Source organism: Kryptolebias marmoratus, linkage group LG11 (assembly GCF_001649575.2).
Source record: "Kryptolebias marmoratus isolate JLee-2015 linkage group LG11, ASM164957v2, whole genome shotgun sequence".
Taxonomy (NCBI): domain Eukaryota; kingdom Metazoa; phylum Chordata; class Actinopteri; order Cyprinodontiformes; family Rivulidae; genus Kryptolebias; species Kryptolebias marmoratus.
Genome location: NC_051440.1, coordinates 10,756,841 through 10,773,824, shown reverse-complemented (window position 1 = coordinate 10,773,824; position 16,984 = coordinate 10,756,841). Strand labels below are relative to the sequence as shown.

The following is a 16,984-nucleotide window of genomic DNA, read 5'->3' as shown; positions in this document are numbered from 1 at the left end:
CAAGGAGGGGGGGGGGAGGGGGGAGGGAGCTCTCAGGACACCTTTGAGTCTTTTTCACTTTCCCTTTTAACTCCATGTTTCTTCCTCTCACTTCTCTTTTACTCCATCGCCACATTCCCAAGAGGTGAAAAAGAACTGAGCCCTGAACTGTGGAGGAGAGCGAGAGAGAGAGAGAGAGCGAGAGGAAAGAGGGAGGAAGTGAGACCAGCGTGAACAGAGATTCACAAGTTGTTTCACCAAGATGCTCGTGTGTGTGGAAATGCAGAGACAGACAGCTGAGGATGTTCTTCATCCTGCAGGCTATTAAGCAATGATAAGAACCAGCGCAGATCTGCAGCTGAATTGCACCAGTGTTACGACTGGTTTATGGGCTGTACACATCCAATCAGAGCTCTAATTAAGCAGGAGCATTCAGAGAGAGAGAGAGAGAGAGAGAGAGTGTTGTTTACCAGAGTCAAAAGACTGCAGTGTGTATGTGTGCTGCAGCACCGTGTTGACACGGACGTTTTATTATGAGCAAATAGTTGTTTCTTTCTTTTTTTTTTCCTTTTTCTTTTTTTTTTTTTTATTTGCGTCTTCCCTGCTTAAAAGAGTCTTGGTGCGGCAGACCCAGGAGGCTGCACATTCTATTTCATTTCCATTTGAAAAACAGCGCAGTGGAAATGACAAATGCATGAGGCCCACTGAGAAGCCTTCAGGGCAGTAATGTAAATAACAGAAATTAATCATCTTCTCCAAAGAGGGAGAAACACGCCTTACAGTCACAACAAAGGTCGCAAATCCGGTCCATGCCTTCACATCTTCCAAACAAGAAATGACAGACTTCTGACACTCCACTAATGTCTGACTGTGAGGTCTGTGTGTGTTTACACTGTGTGAGTGCATGAGCAACTCCCTGCGTGCTTTTTTTATTTGTTTTTTTTTTTTATTTCTGAAACTGTTTGTGAATGGCGTTGGGGTTTTTTTTGTGTGTGTGTGTACATGAGTGTGCATCTGCTTCCAGATTTCTGTTTTAAATTTATCTTTTGAAGTGGTGTTAGGAACAATCAGTATCTCACCTGTTGTAGATAGCTCTTTGAACAACCTCAGTCTGGAGAATAGAGTTTAATTCTGACTTGATTAAAGAGCTGATGGCTAGACAACGTGGATACAAAAGCAAAGTAGATTGCTGTCATCGTAAAACCATTCTAATCTTAACAATTTTATAGCGACTCATGCAACACTATTTTATGAACCTTTAAAATACTGTTAATTTTTGATTATACTGTTATTTACATTGACTTCTGTGGTTATTTCCAAGCACAAATAAGAACAGCAGCTAGCTGTGGCACTTGCAACACATCCTGGTGTACTTACAACAAGTGTGGTTACCTCAGTGAGACAACTTGTATAAAAGATCTGGCGATTGTTTACACCTGATACCCTTCCTGAAATTGAACCTGCAGCTTCGGGATTACAAGACCCCCGAGCTACCTCAGCATACTTACACCACGTGTATCAATATATTTTTGCTGGAATAACTGTGTAATGTGAAATTAACAGGTGTTGTTTAAAGATGGCAGCAATCCACTTTGGTCCTGGCCTCACTCTGACCAGCCGTTAGCTCGTCAGTTTGATCAAAGTCAAACTCTGTTTCTTTAACTGAGGCCATTCAATAAGTTATCTACAATAAGTAAAATATTATTTTCTTCAAGACATTTCCATTAAACCTCACTTCAGAAGATCGAAATTGCTGCTGTATGCAGTAATATATAGGCGACACGGCTCACCGCGCAGGGCGGCATCTTATTCGGGGTGGCACCTGTGCTTGAAAAATAAAAAGTTTTCTTTTTGCAACCTGAACAAGGTTTCTGTTGCTTATTTGTTTGTCCAGTCCCTGCTTACTCCTGAGAAAGTGTCAACCACGGCTGTGGAAGACGGAAACGGGGGAGAGGATAGGTTCCCTTTTGACAGAGATGTGGTCAGCAGAGGCAAAAACTAAAAACCCCCACAAATAATTGTAAAAAAAAGTGAAAATTTTTTAAATATTTTGTTTGTGTTATAAATTACGCTAATAGCTGTATAATTCTAGTCATTTTATTTCATTTTACACTCAAAATTAATGCCTATTTGCTATTCAAACTGAGAGGATATATTATAGAGTTATTTTGTTTTTGTACCAGATAGTCAAGAATGCAGTGAAATGCATATTAATCTAAGTAAACAATAAACAATAATGTGTCCCGTGCAAGCTTTTTTCTTGCACATGCTCTCTCAACCTCTGCCTCTTTGCTCACACAAGGTGGCACAGTGCATGGCCGGCCATTTTACTATATGATCAAATTGCACGGGGGAAGAACAGACCATCCCAATATATAATCAAATCGCTCTCGTCTCTCTAATTACTATTTTAGATATCAGTAATAGCATTTTTCCTTAGGGAGTGGCTCGCCCAAGGCACCTTACATGCTGGAGCCGCCACTGGCTGAAAGAATAGTTTGGTCACAAAGTGCCCTTTTCTTTGAAGCAGAACCATCTACTCTTACCTGACAGAAAATAGTTGAGCAGAACCAATTTAATCTTGCTTCCTGGCCGAGGATGACATAAGGTGGAACAAACCAGTGAAGCCCATCCTAACTCCTGGTAGAGGCAGTCACCGAAAAGCACCAATACACTGAGGAAAAATATGGTAATTGCAGTATATTTATTTGAACTTTATAGTCATCATGAAAAGCTGTGTGTGGAATTACCATACACAGGGCACAGACATCGTGCAGCTCTCTCTCCGACTTAGTCCAACAGCTTCCAGGGAAACTAATTTGCAGCTTGGGAAAATACTACCTGACAGATCGATTCACCGGTTATACTCACAATTAATGGACGACTCCCTCTCACGGATAAAAAGAATCCTCTGGCTGGCTGGATTTGGCACAGGAGGAAAGGGAGAACAAATGTTGCTCTTCTATATCTCATAAATGTCACAATTAAAAGTAACCACAAGCTCTGTGTACATTACAATTCCTCTCAGGGGATAGCTTGACATTTGGACAATCCTGTCGAGTTTCTCATCACTAAAAAAAAAGGAAGGTTTTAATGCGCCTGAATGAGTCGGTGCAGCTTTATAGAATTCGTTTGGAGAAAGAAAATAAAACATTTGCGTGAGAAGCAAAGTGTAGCCTCATGTTGCACATACAGTAAATTCATTGCGGCAAGGGCTGCTAAAATAGTTATTTTCAATGAGCGCGATCTATACATAGAGCTGGTCTGAGCTGAAGTGTTGTTGGTGAGGAGCACACACCAGCTGTCAGTGTGAGGAAAGAGAGGAAAATAGCTTTCATCATGAAGGGGAGGGTGCGGGGGGAGTGCTCGGCCACAGAGGGAGGCAGACACTGAATCAGTCATAGATTTTTGAATAAATTCACACGGGTAAACTTAAAACTGACTGCAGGAATCCAGAGAGGAACGTAAAGTAACCGAGCTGCTTTTTTTATCCCGCAGATCATGTGCAGCTGAACAAAGCTGCAAATAACAAATCCTTCAAGTTCTTAGAAATCTGCACAATGCACAGCAGATTAACCATAGCTCTGCATCAAGTAGTTCAAAGACCCCCAGATTGTTTTACATAATGTCTGGATGGAAGCGACCGGGCCGGCTGGTGTTGACTCGCTGTCACTTCCTTCGGCCTGGATAGTTGCTTAATCATTGCCCCGTTGCTTATGTTTTTGTTGATGGACAAAATTATGGGATTTGACTAAGAGGATTAAAATGACAGCAGTTAATGAGACGCAGCTGGGACTGGATCACAGCAGACAAAACTGAGCTGCAACCCCCCTGTCACACATATACACCCCTCCCTGCTCTAAATTGTCCTTCTCCCTGCCAGGACTGTAAACACACAGATGATAAATGCACACATGGGCATACACATTAGCACACGAGCACATGTGATCTCTGTCTCGTTTTCCTTCCCTGTCTAACACTCACCTGGAGGCTAAAAGACAAGCTGCCAATCACCTCGCTATAATGCTTTAATACACACAGGACTTATCGCCTCATTCAAATGAACCAGATTAATTATGCCCTTTCTGATGGATTTGAAGTATTTAGCCTAACAGGACCCACTGGGAATAATAGCATAAATGTAAGCTCCTCCTAACCCCTCCCATGTTGTGTAAAAGAAGTTGTTTAAGTATCGGTTACAGAAACGGGGACAACATATGCCCTTTTCAACTAGACATCTGTGGCTCTAAGTTCGGTTCAAGACAGAGCCACATAACATCATCAGCTTGATGAAGCTACAGAGAATGAGGTCATCCTGTTCCATATTTTCCTAACAGAGCCCTTTGCTCTCAGACTGGAGGTTTACTTGTGGTTCCTAGAGTTTCTAAAAGTAGAACAGGAAGCAGAGCTCCTCTCTTGTAGAACCAAATTCCAGTTCTTATCCATGAGGCTGACACCATGTCTACTTTTATGAATAGGGTGAAGACTCTCCTTTTTGATAAATGCTATAGTTAGGGTTGGCTTGGGTTTCCTGAGTCATCCCTTAGTTCTGCTGCTATAGATTAACTGACACATTTCCTCTCTCTGCTGCTGTCTTTATTCTCTCCACTCTCCATGTTTATCCATACAGTTATTGCTGTCATTAACCTGTGTTTTTCTTTGTCTTTCATTCATAGAAAGTCCTCCTGGACCAGTCCTGTGTTTGTCTGTCTCTTTCCGGTCCTCTCAAATCCCAGCAGATGGCTTCCTATCCTGAGCCTGGTTCTAGTTCTGGTTCTGCTGGCGTTTTCTTCTCTTAAAAGGAAGTTGTTCCTTTCCACTGTCGCCTCTGTGCAGCTCAGGGTGGAGGATTGTAACAGAAAGTAGATTCAACCCAATCTGTTGGCTTTGTTACTTAGATAACTTCATAATGTACTGTATGTGAATGTATTATACTGTAATAAGAATTGAACTGACTGTTAACTGGATTTGATTTGTTTTTAATTTTTGCATAGATGAATTTTGTTGTAAATTGGCATTGTATATATATATATATATATATATATATATATATATATATATATATATATATATATATATATATAAATAAAGGATTGTTTAAGGATACTGAGTTTCTGTCAAATTTGCTTGAGTGCTTATCAGGCATTAAAGATGTTTAAATAACTACCTTTAACTATACTCTGATAAGACAGAATGTCTAATCATCACCCCTGGCAGTGTGATTTCACAAACTAAGCAACAGATAAACCATTTAGACTCCAGTCAAATCAGAGAAATGTGTTGTTTTTGACCAATTAGTGACTTCAGAACTTCATTTCCAACCGCTGGTCCAAAAACTGTTTTTTTTTTCTGTTTTAGACATATTTCTAAATTAAGAAGACTGGTGTCAGAACATTATTATTATTATTTATGATTTTATTTCTTTTTATTTATATTGTTCTTTTTTTCTGTCTAAATAAAAAAATATATACATTTTGATTAGTCTAAAACGCTGCAGCAAGACTCCTGACGAGAACACACAGGCAAAGTCATATGACTCCTGTTTTAATGTTTCTTCAGTGGTTACTTTTACAACTCATTTTTAAAGCTCTGTTTTTCATTTTTATGGGTTTGCATAGTCAGACTCCTCAGTATATTACTGAGCTGGTAAAGACTCAAACTTCCTCTCAGACTCTCAGGTCATCTTACCAGAGATTTTCAGTGCTTTCCTCAGACTGGATTTCAAACCCGAGGGGATCGATCCTTTCAAGCAGGCAGTCACACCTCGACTCTGAAATGAACTTCCCTTATTTTTAGTTGTATCGGCTGATTTTATTCCTTTAAAAAGCAGCTGAAGACTTTTAACAAAGTTTTAGTTATTTTTAATTTAATGTCTTGGGCAAAATTTTATTGTTCATTTGTCATTTAAAGGTTGTTTCTTTTATTGTGTTTTGTTTTAGACTATCATGAAGCATTTTTAGCATCCACCACAAAAAAATAAGTAAAAGGTGGGTGATAATGTTTTTGCCTGTGTTTGTGTCTTTGTATATTTTATGAACCTATGGGCAGTTTCAATGAACTTTTAGAAAGTAATCATTGGATGTATATTTAACCAATTCAACATGACCAACACTGGTCAACTGACCTAAGAAAACAAGAAGAAAATTGCTCAAAATCAGTCAGTTTTGTAGTTACTTATCTAAAACTTGTCATGGTAAAAGCTGAGAGTCATCATCAGCTTGTACTCTGAGCGTTAATTGATCACACAAGATCATTGTTTAAAACGTTGCCATTAAATATTAGAGTCAACTCTGTCTGACAGCCACAGCCAACTGGCTTTAGAAAAAGGAAAAATGACTATAACTCTGGCACTTTTACAGATACTGGCCTCACCTTTTGATGTTGTTGTAGAGGATCATCTTTAATACATACTCAAACCATTAATTTTGGAGTCAACCCAATTCAAGATGGCACCAAAACCTTACACCTTTACGGCTTTACTTTTACAGATGTGTAAAATGAAATTAGTTTGATGAGTACCTCTCACCTGTAGCTGTTGCATTCCACAGACATATACACTGTCGTGGACCGAGTAGAAAAAATAAGGTTTTTATTTTAACTCCCCCAAAAAAGTTTTTCCTATACTAAATACTGAGCTCATAAAAAGATCAAAAGAACAACAACTGAACTCAGGCAGAACAAATGTGAACAAACTAACTGGCTGTGCCAACAAAACAGAACTGACCCTCCTAAATGAGGCACAAGGGTATATATAGACTGGCTGATCAGACCATTACAAACAATAGGGATACCTAAACACAATACAGTCACCAACTACAAAACAACCAACACAGTACAGTTAAGTTTGCTAATAAACTAAACACAAAAGAAGGAAATCAAAAATATTACACTTTAAATTCAAATATTAAATCAAATGCAAAAACTTATTTAAACAAAGCAAATTCAAGTTCCCCCTCCCCAGCAGGAACTAGTGGTGCAGTCCAATTATCCCCTGTGTTTTTAGGTGCGCCATGCCCTGGCCACCATCTTTTGTCAGGTAACTCCCAGGAACCATGTCAGGTAAGAAGCAGGTAAAACAAACAAAGAATTAACCACAAGCACAAACCACAATGAGCATGAGTTGATAAAAAATACAAGTAACTAAATGTGCGCGCTTACAAATAGCATTAATGTATTTAAATCAACATTTTATTACAAAATAAAGTTTTGATATGTTTTATGAATGAATTAGGGTGCACGAGAGTTACTGACTTTAGTGGAGTGTGGCCATGGGTTTGGCCATCACATACATCTATGATGCTCCAACTGTATTAGTTGTGCTTCTTTCAGCAGTAGAACATCCTTGGACAGTACAGTAAATGGTCAGCTGAACATGACCAAAAAAAAAAAAAAGAAAAGAAAAAGTTCAAGTGGAATCCAAATTAATCAGGATGAAGTCTCATCAAACATCCATGAGACATGGTGCAAAAATAAGCTGGATTCAAAAAAAAAAAAATCTTCACCCACAGAAATGAAAGGATCCGCTTCTAAAAGCTTAGTGCTCCGGGTTGTGTTTAGAGGTCTCTTTGAGTCCATTACACGATGTGTCAGAGCTGAATGCAAAAAAATAAGGCCATCGATGTCGGGTCGATGGTAGATTTTCCAAATAGCTGCATCAGTTTTGAGGACTGGGCTTAAAGGACTGCAACAAAAATGGAGACTGAACACAAGAAGCTTGGAAAAATTTTATTTTTTTTATTAGAAAACAAAACCAAAGTAATAAAATACATACATAAATAAATTAGTATGGTGACCAGCAGCAAGAGACAAGTCTCTCCAGACAGGACTCATATTCTCGCCGCCACAGGGAGACAGCAGCATGAAGCCCACCCAGAGGTTTGTCCACTCCTACTGCAAGTCCAAGAGATCAGACAACTTTCACCTGAAAATGATGAGCAGCGAAACAAATAGATGCCTGTGTATTGTAAACAGAACATTGTGAATGTAAATCAGACATAAAAAAAACAAAAGCAATCACTGATGACGTGTTTCAGTCCAGATTATAAAGCATACAATAAAAACTTGTGGGCTGTGAGTGCAACACAGTCAGTTTGTAGCTGCTTGAAGAAGCTCCAGTAGGTCTAATTCTATCCAAAAAAGCAGGTTTTGTAAATGTGCAGAATGAGTTAAATCCGGGAATAATCCACCAAGTCACAACAAAATAGTCAAATGAGTGAAATAACTCAGAAGTATTTAAAAGTCAGTCATGATTTTTTTATTGTCATACCCACAATCTATTCATAGATTCTTATCTACTGAAACTCACTGATTTGGTAGAGTTTCAAACTGCACAGATTATGTTTAAAGTCAGGAAAAAAAAAAAATTTGCCAGAAAATATTCAAAAATTATTTTCTGATAGAGTGGGGGGATATGACTACAGAGAAAACCTAAACTTTAGAACTTTGAAGGCTCGAACATCAATGAAATTAATGTGCATTTCTGGTGTTGGTGTGAAGATCTGGAATAAACTCTCTAAAGAGCTGAAGCAAAGTCCAAGCATGAGATATTTCAAGAAAGGTCTCAAAATAGCTATCATTCAAAGGTATAAGGAAGAACAACTGGGATAATTCTGGCTGAGAAGTAAAACTCTATGTATGATTTCACTAAGTGTATGCAGGTCGGTACAGATGTATATATGGGTGTATGTATGTAAATGTGTATTGGTGTATGTATATGTGAATATGTATATATCTAGGTGTACAAATGTGTCTGTGTGTATATGTAGTACTTTCATTTGGCTGAGGAAATATTACTATAATAATATTTTATTTTGTCAGCAAGGACATTGGAAATTTAGAATAATATGACAAATTCCAGCTGGAAAAGGGGTATGATTATATAAGTTATACTTCTTCATACTCCTTTTCAGACTCATAATCACCGATGTGAAGTGTCTTCAAGAAAGTTACAATGTACTATGTGTTTATATTACACTATCGGTGAAAGGTTTGTCTGAAATAAATTATTATCATCATCATCATCATCATCATCATCATCATCATCATCATCATCATCACTTTTTCATTTCTTTAAAAAGCAATGTAAAGAGTATCCAATGCTTTGTTTACATCTTTTTTAGCACAGTGCACATTAAACTATTTTTATGGCTAATTAGGAAATATTATGTCTAACAGTTTTTCACAGCTGCATCTTTCAAAGTGATGCTCTTCAAGTATTTCTAATTAGAGTTATATAAATATGAGATCAGGATTGTGAGCAGAGCCACCTGTGAAAACCTTTGTGAATGTTAAGGTTTTTTTTTTTACTTTTTTAACTACCCACTATCATTATGATTTTCTTCTGAAATGATGTTTACACAAAGCCTTTGTGAAACAAAGTGATAAAAACACATGGGCGCTCCTTATGTTGAAAATATATTTATAGATTTATTAAGACTTTAGGCTGCCTACTCACAGCACAACTTGGTGTAAGTTAAGTTCTCATTCCAATTTTGTTGGAGTTTTTTTTTTGGCTGAAATTGTTAATTCTTTGAATACTAATTCAGCATTCACACTATTGCTTTCCTGCCTTTTATTTTTCCGTGTTTTTTTTTTCACAATTTTACTACCTCTAGGTACGTTGTGCTATTTTAGCCATTCATAGATCAAAGCTTTCAGCTCATTCAGGAGATGGGTGATATGACTTCAGGTTTTTATAACTTTTATACTTTTCAAAATATTTAACTTTATTTAGAAATATTTTTCTCAAAGAAATACATTTATACATTTGCTTCAGCACACTTCCTCTCTTTTTGTCTTCTTATCCTGCTTTTAGCTACCCTTTTGCTACTTTTAGTATTTAACTAAAATTTTGCTACTTTTGATTTTTAGCTACCAATGTGCAACTTTTAGCTAGCATTCTGTTACTTTTAGTATTTAGCTAATCTTTGGCTACTTTTTGTTGTTAGCTGCCATATTGCTACTTTTAGCTTGTCACATGCGTTTTGCAACTTTTATAAAAAAATTACTTTTGTCTTTTAGCTAGCAATTGTGCTTATTTTGTAGCATCTACCTAATGTTTTTGTCCTTTTAACTTTTAGCTAGTGTTTAGCTACTTTTGGCTTTTAGCTACTGTTCTCCGTCTTTTCACTTTACCAACTCAGGTTCAGCTGCTTCAACAAATTTCAACAAAGTCATTCAGTACTCAGCGCATTTTTTCAGGAAAAACTATTTTTCTGGTTTATTTCATTGTCTCTCTTTGACCTTTTGGGTTTTCTTTTAAATAAGGTAAAAATGCTGATTTGACAGTTTGACTGTACTGATTTTCTGACGTTCTTTGGGCTTTAGAGAGCGTCAAGTCACATAATAGAAAGGCCTCATAGTACTGAGGAGACTGCATGGAGAGAAAATAATAAATAAAACAATACAGTTCATTACAGTTATTTTTGTGTTTAGCTAGTAGGGCAACACTGACAACAGGAATAGTTTATCCAATAATAATGCTTTAGTTTAAAAATACACTGAACTAATTCAAACAGCAATAATATTTGAGTTATTAGAGTTTCTTTCTTATTAAAAAGAATTGGGGAGCTGATACATGTTTGCATCAGTGATGTTTGTAAATCCTGCAGTAAAACAGATTTAATTTAAACCAATTAAAGTCATTTCTAAGTGGGGATAAAAAGTGTCTGTAATTTAAATAATTAGAATGTCACACGCTTCTTTTACTGATTTTTACAGGCGCCGCATCATCTCATGGCTTCCATGCAGATGCCAGCGTGTGTTATTCAGTGTGTTAATTATAGGATATGGCAGGGAGCTTTCTTTTATCAAAAAAAAAAAAAAAAAAGAAAAATCAGGAACAGATGAAAGTGACCACTTCTGTCTCCAGATTTGTCCTGCGATATTCTAAATAAATGTATTTTATGCTTCTGAGTAATCTGTTAAATGCATCAGATTTTTAAAAAAAAAACAATAAAAAACAACAAAAACGGAAAAAGGTGGGACATCCATTGATCATGAAATGTTGACGACATGTTGATGAAACGCTCCTGGACTTGATGTCACGAGCAGCCTGCACTCATGCCTAATTAAATTCCTGGGCACTGTGATGACTGTCATGGTCTTACTCGACATGTGTGCAGCCTGGACTTGCACGATAATGTAATAATGCATCTTGAGGTATGCGGTTTAAAGATTCTAAATAATGAAAGCCCCACATTATTAATCACGGCTGGGAGCGTGCCGGGAAGACGGAGTGCCCTGCATCGTCTGCATTTTTAAGTAATTCTGCTAAAACAGTTTGTGCGTGTGCATGATGTCCATCTTTATGGGTGTTATAATCAATACACGCCTCACACCAGTGATGTGTTATATTACATTTTCTCCTTTTTTTCCCAGCATCAGCTTGCTGTTGGACATTTGGAGTGATTCCTCACATCTTTTCACAACTGTTCAGTCAGTAACTCTAATAAAAGAAACCATCAGACATGTAAAAAAAAAAAAAAGGAAAAGAAAAAAACTTTTTCAGGATGAAATGCAAGGAGTTGTAAATCAGCTTGAGATCACAGCATCTAGACTGACTGAGGCTGTGAGTTTCAGTTGTACGGTGAGATGTGGGCGAAGGACTGAGCCAACAAGATTGAAAGGGGATAAACCTGTTGGAGTTTTTCTTTTTTCTCCTTCTTCTTTTGGTCAAGCCTGAGTGATGGACACAGTGTCTCACCATGTGTGCTCGGATTATCATTCAGTAATTATATCCAGCACTTGTTAGGCTGTACACAAGCAATCTGCTCCAATGTTTGGAAGTAAATCGCCCTTTCAAAGCTCAAGGGCCGTAGCATTATTTAGCCTGGCTTGATGCTGTGATGAATTAGTGAGTTTCTGCGAGTGTGCTCTGAATTCCATTATGCTAATATTAACAGACAGTAAAAGTCTGCAAGGGGCATCAGGCGGGTTGTATTTCTATTTGTAATGAGGATTTCTGCACAGTGTAACATAGATTCAACCACCTGTGTGCACGATCCAATGAGGAGCTTTTTGCGAGAGCTCTGTGGTAGTGACCGGATTAATTTTCTGTAATACGAAGTGGCGTGCTTATTGATGTGTAAAAGAAAGCAGTGCGGGCGGTGCCCAGTGACCCACGGGCCCCTATCATCTCGGGGGTTAAAAGCTGATTGAGACCAGTGACTTTGAGTCTTACTGCAAGAGGGAACAAAAAGTTATGCTTCCATTTCAAATCAGCCCGAGTTTCAGCCCACACACAGGTCACGCTTCAGTGGTCTGAAAAATTACAGGATACCACCCTTTCCAATTTCACCAGCAGTGGACCAGACTGTTGCAGGCTCCTGAAACAATTACCCCAAGGGACGCAGAGCAACCTTGTTTATAGCTCATTGAGCACCTACAGTTCCGATTTAGCACAGGTAATTACAACATCGTTATCTCCTCCTAAATCTTCTCCCAAAGGGTGTTATCGCAAAGACGCCGCCTTTGGCTTAGTTATTTGCCATTTGGGCATTGATCAAAACAAACGCAGCATTAGTATGCCCGGGCATCTCTTGGACCGGCTAATGTTCGCTCTCCAGGTGTCGCAACCTGCTCAACCTGCTCACCCACAGCACATCAGTCACACTAACACACATTTGCTGCACAGCATCAAGCCACTCCATCACCAAAAATGGCCGGTTTCTCTCTCCTTGAATGTCGCACCCCACTCGGAGAGGACAAACAAATCTTCTGATTTGTTTCTAATCTGCAGTCTTCCCTCACCGTGGGGGCTGACATCCACCCACATCAAGGAGAAACATTCCACAGGGGGGCTATCCATTAGCTCAGCATCCAGCCTTTACCATGTAGGCACAGGGCAGAAGGACATGCTCCAATTAGAGATGGAGACTCGGAGACTTTTCCCCCTGACACAACCCTGCTGCTCCGCGAAAAAAAGTGTGAACATACCTTTTCTTCTGGTACAGAAGGACAGCTTTCCTTCATTTCTCCTGCTGCAGGCGGCTGCTGCTAGTCATACACCTCATGGAGCCAAACCATTTCACATCATGCTGTTTCTTTTCATCTGTCTGCCTGGGGTGTGCTCACAAACAACAGGTCAAGCCTCTATGTGTCAGTTTGTGGGGGAGAAATGCGTGTGATCTCGTGTTGCTTGTGAGAAAATGCTGCGTTTTTTGGGGGGGGTGGGGGTGAAGAGGAGGAGGTAGCAGGTCTTTGGCATTCATCTCTCGTTCGAATCCTCCATCAACTGAAATCCATCTATAGTGCAGCAGCATGTTGCGTTGAGCCACGTTGGATCGGCTCCGTGCCTTTTGCATTTGCATGCTGCATGAACACAATCTGCCGCGGAGCCCCGATGGGAACTCCTTTCATCCCCTTTGCATTGTTTTTACACCTCGACACGAAAGGGAGCCAATTTGCAGCCACAGTCCATCTGATTTCTAATCAAGATTGTGCTCAGAAGAGACAGCGCAGACACGAGAAGAAACCTTAAAATTGCAACACCGGTGTGAATATTTGATCTTTGTTCGGTAGAAATGAAACACAGTGTGGTCCTGATTCAGCTACATGTCATCTTCCTGTTTCTTCATTCAAAAGGAGGAACACGAACAATCAGACACAAATAAGCTTTTACATCACAGGACACTCAAATCCATCTTCCTCCTCTGGCCTCTCAAGAGCAGGTTTCTACATAAACATACAGAAATCTGATGTATTTGTTTGATTATGCAGTGTATCAACTATGCATGAAGCAATTATACAGCACAGCCTTCGGGCTTGGATTGAAATTTAATAGACGATTTCCTACAGTACAACAATCTCTCCTTCTACTCTGTTTAAACATCCATTCATTAACCTGCTGGGCAGCCATTTGTTTGTGCAAACATCCGTTCAGCCTGTTTGTTTTTCTGTTTGTTCAGCCGTGGAAGTCTTCCTTGTCACCCCCCACCACCACCACTACCACCACCCCCCACCCCTCCTCTTCACGAGATGTCAATGTCTGGTGGCCCAATCTATAGGGAGAGGAAAAGGTCAAAGGTAAAAAGAAAGAAGCAGGCAACCGGGTGACAGGAGACGAAAGATGAGGAATAAAGCACTGGCTCTGCAGAAGCTTTGATTGATTGGAATTTAAGAAGAGGGAAAGGGGAAAAATTAAATTGGTGGAAGAGGAGAGGGTGGGAAGGAGGGGAAGGAAAAGGCAGGATCATGGTGGATGAAGAGCAGGAGTCAGCATGATCGGAGGGTGGGCTAGAGAATGAGATTTTTTACCCTGGGAGCACAACCTTCAGAAGCTTAAAGGAGCTTGCCTTTACACAGTTTTATTCCTAATATAATCCCAATTTCTTAGTGTGTGTGTGTGTGTGTGTGTGTGTGTGTGTGTGAGGAAAAGAAACAAAAGCATTCTTTTCATTCGTCACAGCACAAATGTTGAAGCTTTGAAGGTGAAGTTATCTTCTGCAAATGAATTTAGGACAGAGACAGATTCAGTTGCAGTCTGTTTTTTTATCTCAGATGTATTTGCGTGTGTGTGCACTTGGGTGTGTGTGTGTGTGCGTGTCTTCTATTCTTCCATCTGGATTCTTTAAATCCCATTCTCTTCCTCTAATCCATCTTTCTTACTGTTTTCCTACAAAACTCTCAGTGCCCTCTTCTCCTCCTTCCCATCTTCCTCCTCCTCCTCCTTCTTCTTCTTCTCCTCTATCTGGCGAGTTTGATCGCTGCCGCCTGCACGGGGAGGAGCTGTCTCTTCTACGACTCACTTGGCAGCCGCTCGAGATAAACATGTTGTGGTGGACAGACGCCTGGGTCCCGGTCCGGAGGCGCAGGATGGTGGAGGACAGACTGACGTGGGTGGGCCCCTGCCCTGGTCCCATCGTCATCAGCCACACACACACCAGCCACTTGGCCAGCTGGTCCTGAGTTGAGCTCTCGCCTCTGTTCATCAGATGCCCTCTCTGTCTACATCTTGCCTCACCGTGGCCCCCCAAGCACCATGACACAGTGGAACCAGAAAGAAAAAAAAAAAGAATTAGTATCTAATTATAGGCTCCTCTCTGTGAAGAATGGTTCTGGTGCTGGTGTGTCACCGTGCGGAGGCTGGATGGTTGACTCACAATGAGACTGAGCCCTGCAAACAACACAGAGGACATATGAAACACACACACAGGTTGTAAAGTCATTTCACACACAGATATACTGAACCACACGCACACACAGCGCAGGGCTGATCTGCCCTTCTTTGGTTGGTTGGTTTGAGCCATAGCAGGGTCGCTCTCCCTCCCCTTCAGGAGGGTCTCACAACAGAAACCACTTGTGTTTCACGTGATCCAACAGGATTAATTACACTCACAATGGAGGCTGATGCCTCTGGTTTTCTCGCTCTGCGGGCTCCCTTGTGGTGATGATGGTGTAGTTAATCTTCACTGGGAACAATGGAGATTTTCTTTATGTGTTCTTAGGGGAATTTGTAGATACAGATGTGAGCTTGACTATGCTGCCATCTTGTGATTGCATCTGGACATTTGTGATATGCAAATAAGGAGAAAAATCCTGCAGATTTATTCCCCTTAACACTGAACACCAATAATGATTTGAAGATAAATAAAACATTAATAATATGACAGCTGTTTGAAGCTTCATAAACTAACCCCAACTTGGTAAATTTTGTTGCCTTACAACTTGGGATTTATTTGGATTTTTAATGTGATTATAAAAACATATTGTCCAAAATGACTTCAAATTAGTTCAGTTACATCCATTTGAAAAGTGATGTGTGTATTTACCCAATTCGCTCGAAGCCTCATCTGTTACTTTCACAAGCCATACATAAATTAAATAACTTCCACCTGTAAGAAATCTGAGTGTCAAATGATGTATAAATTGTTATAGCCCCGGACTCAACACCTCTAAGGGATGTGATTAAGCAAGAAACAGCATGAAGACCAAGGACCTTTGTACACAGGTTAGAGACAAAGTTGTGGAAAAGTACTGATCAGGAATGCAGAATAGAACAAACCGCAAACCCTGGACATCCTACAGAGTGTCAATAAATACAAGGATTATGCCACCATGAAAGATCTGCCGAGAAAAGGCTGACCACCAAAACTCACAAACTAAACAAAAATGGCATCAATCAGAGAAATATCCAAAAGAGCAAAGACAACCCTAATGGAACTGAGCAGCTCTTCTGCGGGAATGGATATATCTGTTCATAGGACCACTTAAGGCTGCACAGAGCTCAGCTTCATGGAAGAAAAATAAGGCAGATGATTTGAAATGTCTTCCCTAAACATGTAAAAGAAGGTGCAGTGGTCAGATGAGACTAAAATTGAACTTTTTGGCCATCAAGGACAACGACCTGTGTGAAACAAACCTAACATTTCATTGCAATAAGAAAACCATCCATACAGTAAAGCACAGGGGTGGCAACAATATAAGATGGGGCTGTTTTTCACTGGAAGAGACTGAGAAACTGCTCAGAGTTGAAGGAAAGATGAATGGAGCAAAACAAAGAGAAATTCATGAAACCTGTTGAGTGTTCCAGAGATTCAAAACTGGGACAGAGGTTCAGCTTCCAACAGGACAATGACTCTAAACACACTGCTGGAGCAACACTCCAGTGGTTTAAGGACAAACAGTTAAAGGTCCCAGATTGTCCTGGTCAGAGCCCAGACCTCAATCCAACAGAGAATCTCTGATTTGATTTAAAGATTGCTGAACACCAGCAGCACTCCTCCAAATGGAAGAAGTTGGAGCAGTTTTGTTATAAAAAATGGACAAATAAACCAGTGGTTGTATGTGCCAAGCTCATGGAGACGTAACTGAAAAAAGCTGCTAGTGTTACTGGCTGCTACAAAAGTTGACTCTACAAAGTATTGACCACTTTACGGTTTTAAACATTTCTTTTAGAATTGTTTAAAACAAGTTTTCCACCCATTTACCATAAATAATCAAGACTGTTTTTCTAGAATTAAATTCCAGGCTGTGAGGCAACAAAATAAGATTACCAAAAGGGGGG

General features: G+C 39.6%; 1 protein-coding gene across 1 annotated transcript in view; it reads right to left on the bottom strand.

The window, feature by feature from the left end:
• The window catches only part of kcnd2 (potassium voltage-gated channel, Shal-related subfamily, member 2), a 73,552-nt gene extending 70,651 nt beyond the window's left edge, over window positions 1-2,901 (bottom strand). Inside the window, exons 1-2 of the mRNA XM_025003652.2 lie at window positions 2,851-2,901; window positions 2,526-2,653 (exon numbers count right to left, since the gene is read on the bottom strand). The gene's annotated coding sequence lies outside the window, so the exon portion shown is untranslated. The remainder of the gene's footprint in view (window positions 1-2,525; window positions 2,654-2,850) is intronic.
• Window positions 2,902-16,984: the final 14,083 nt, after the last annotated feature.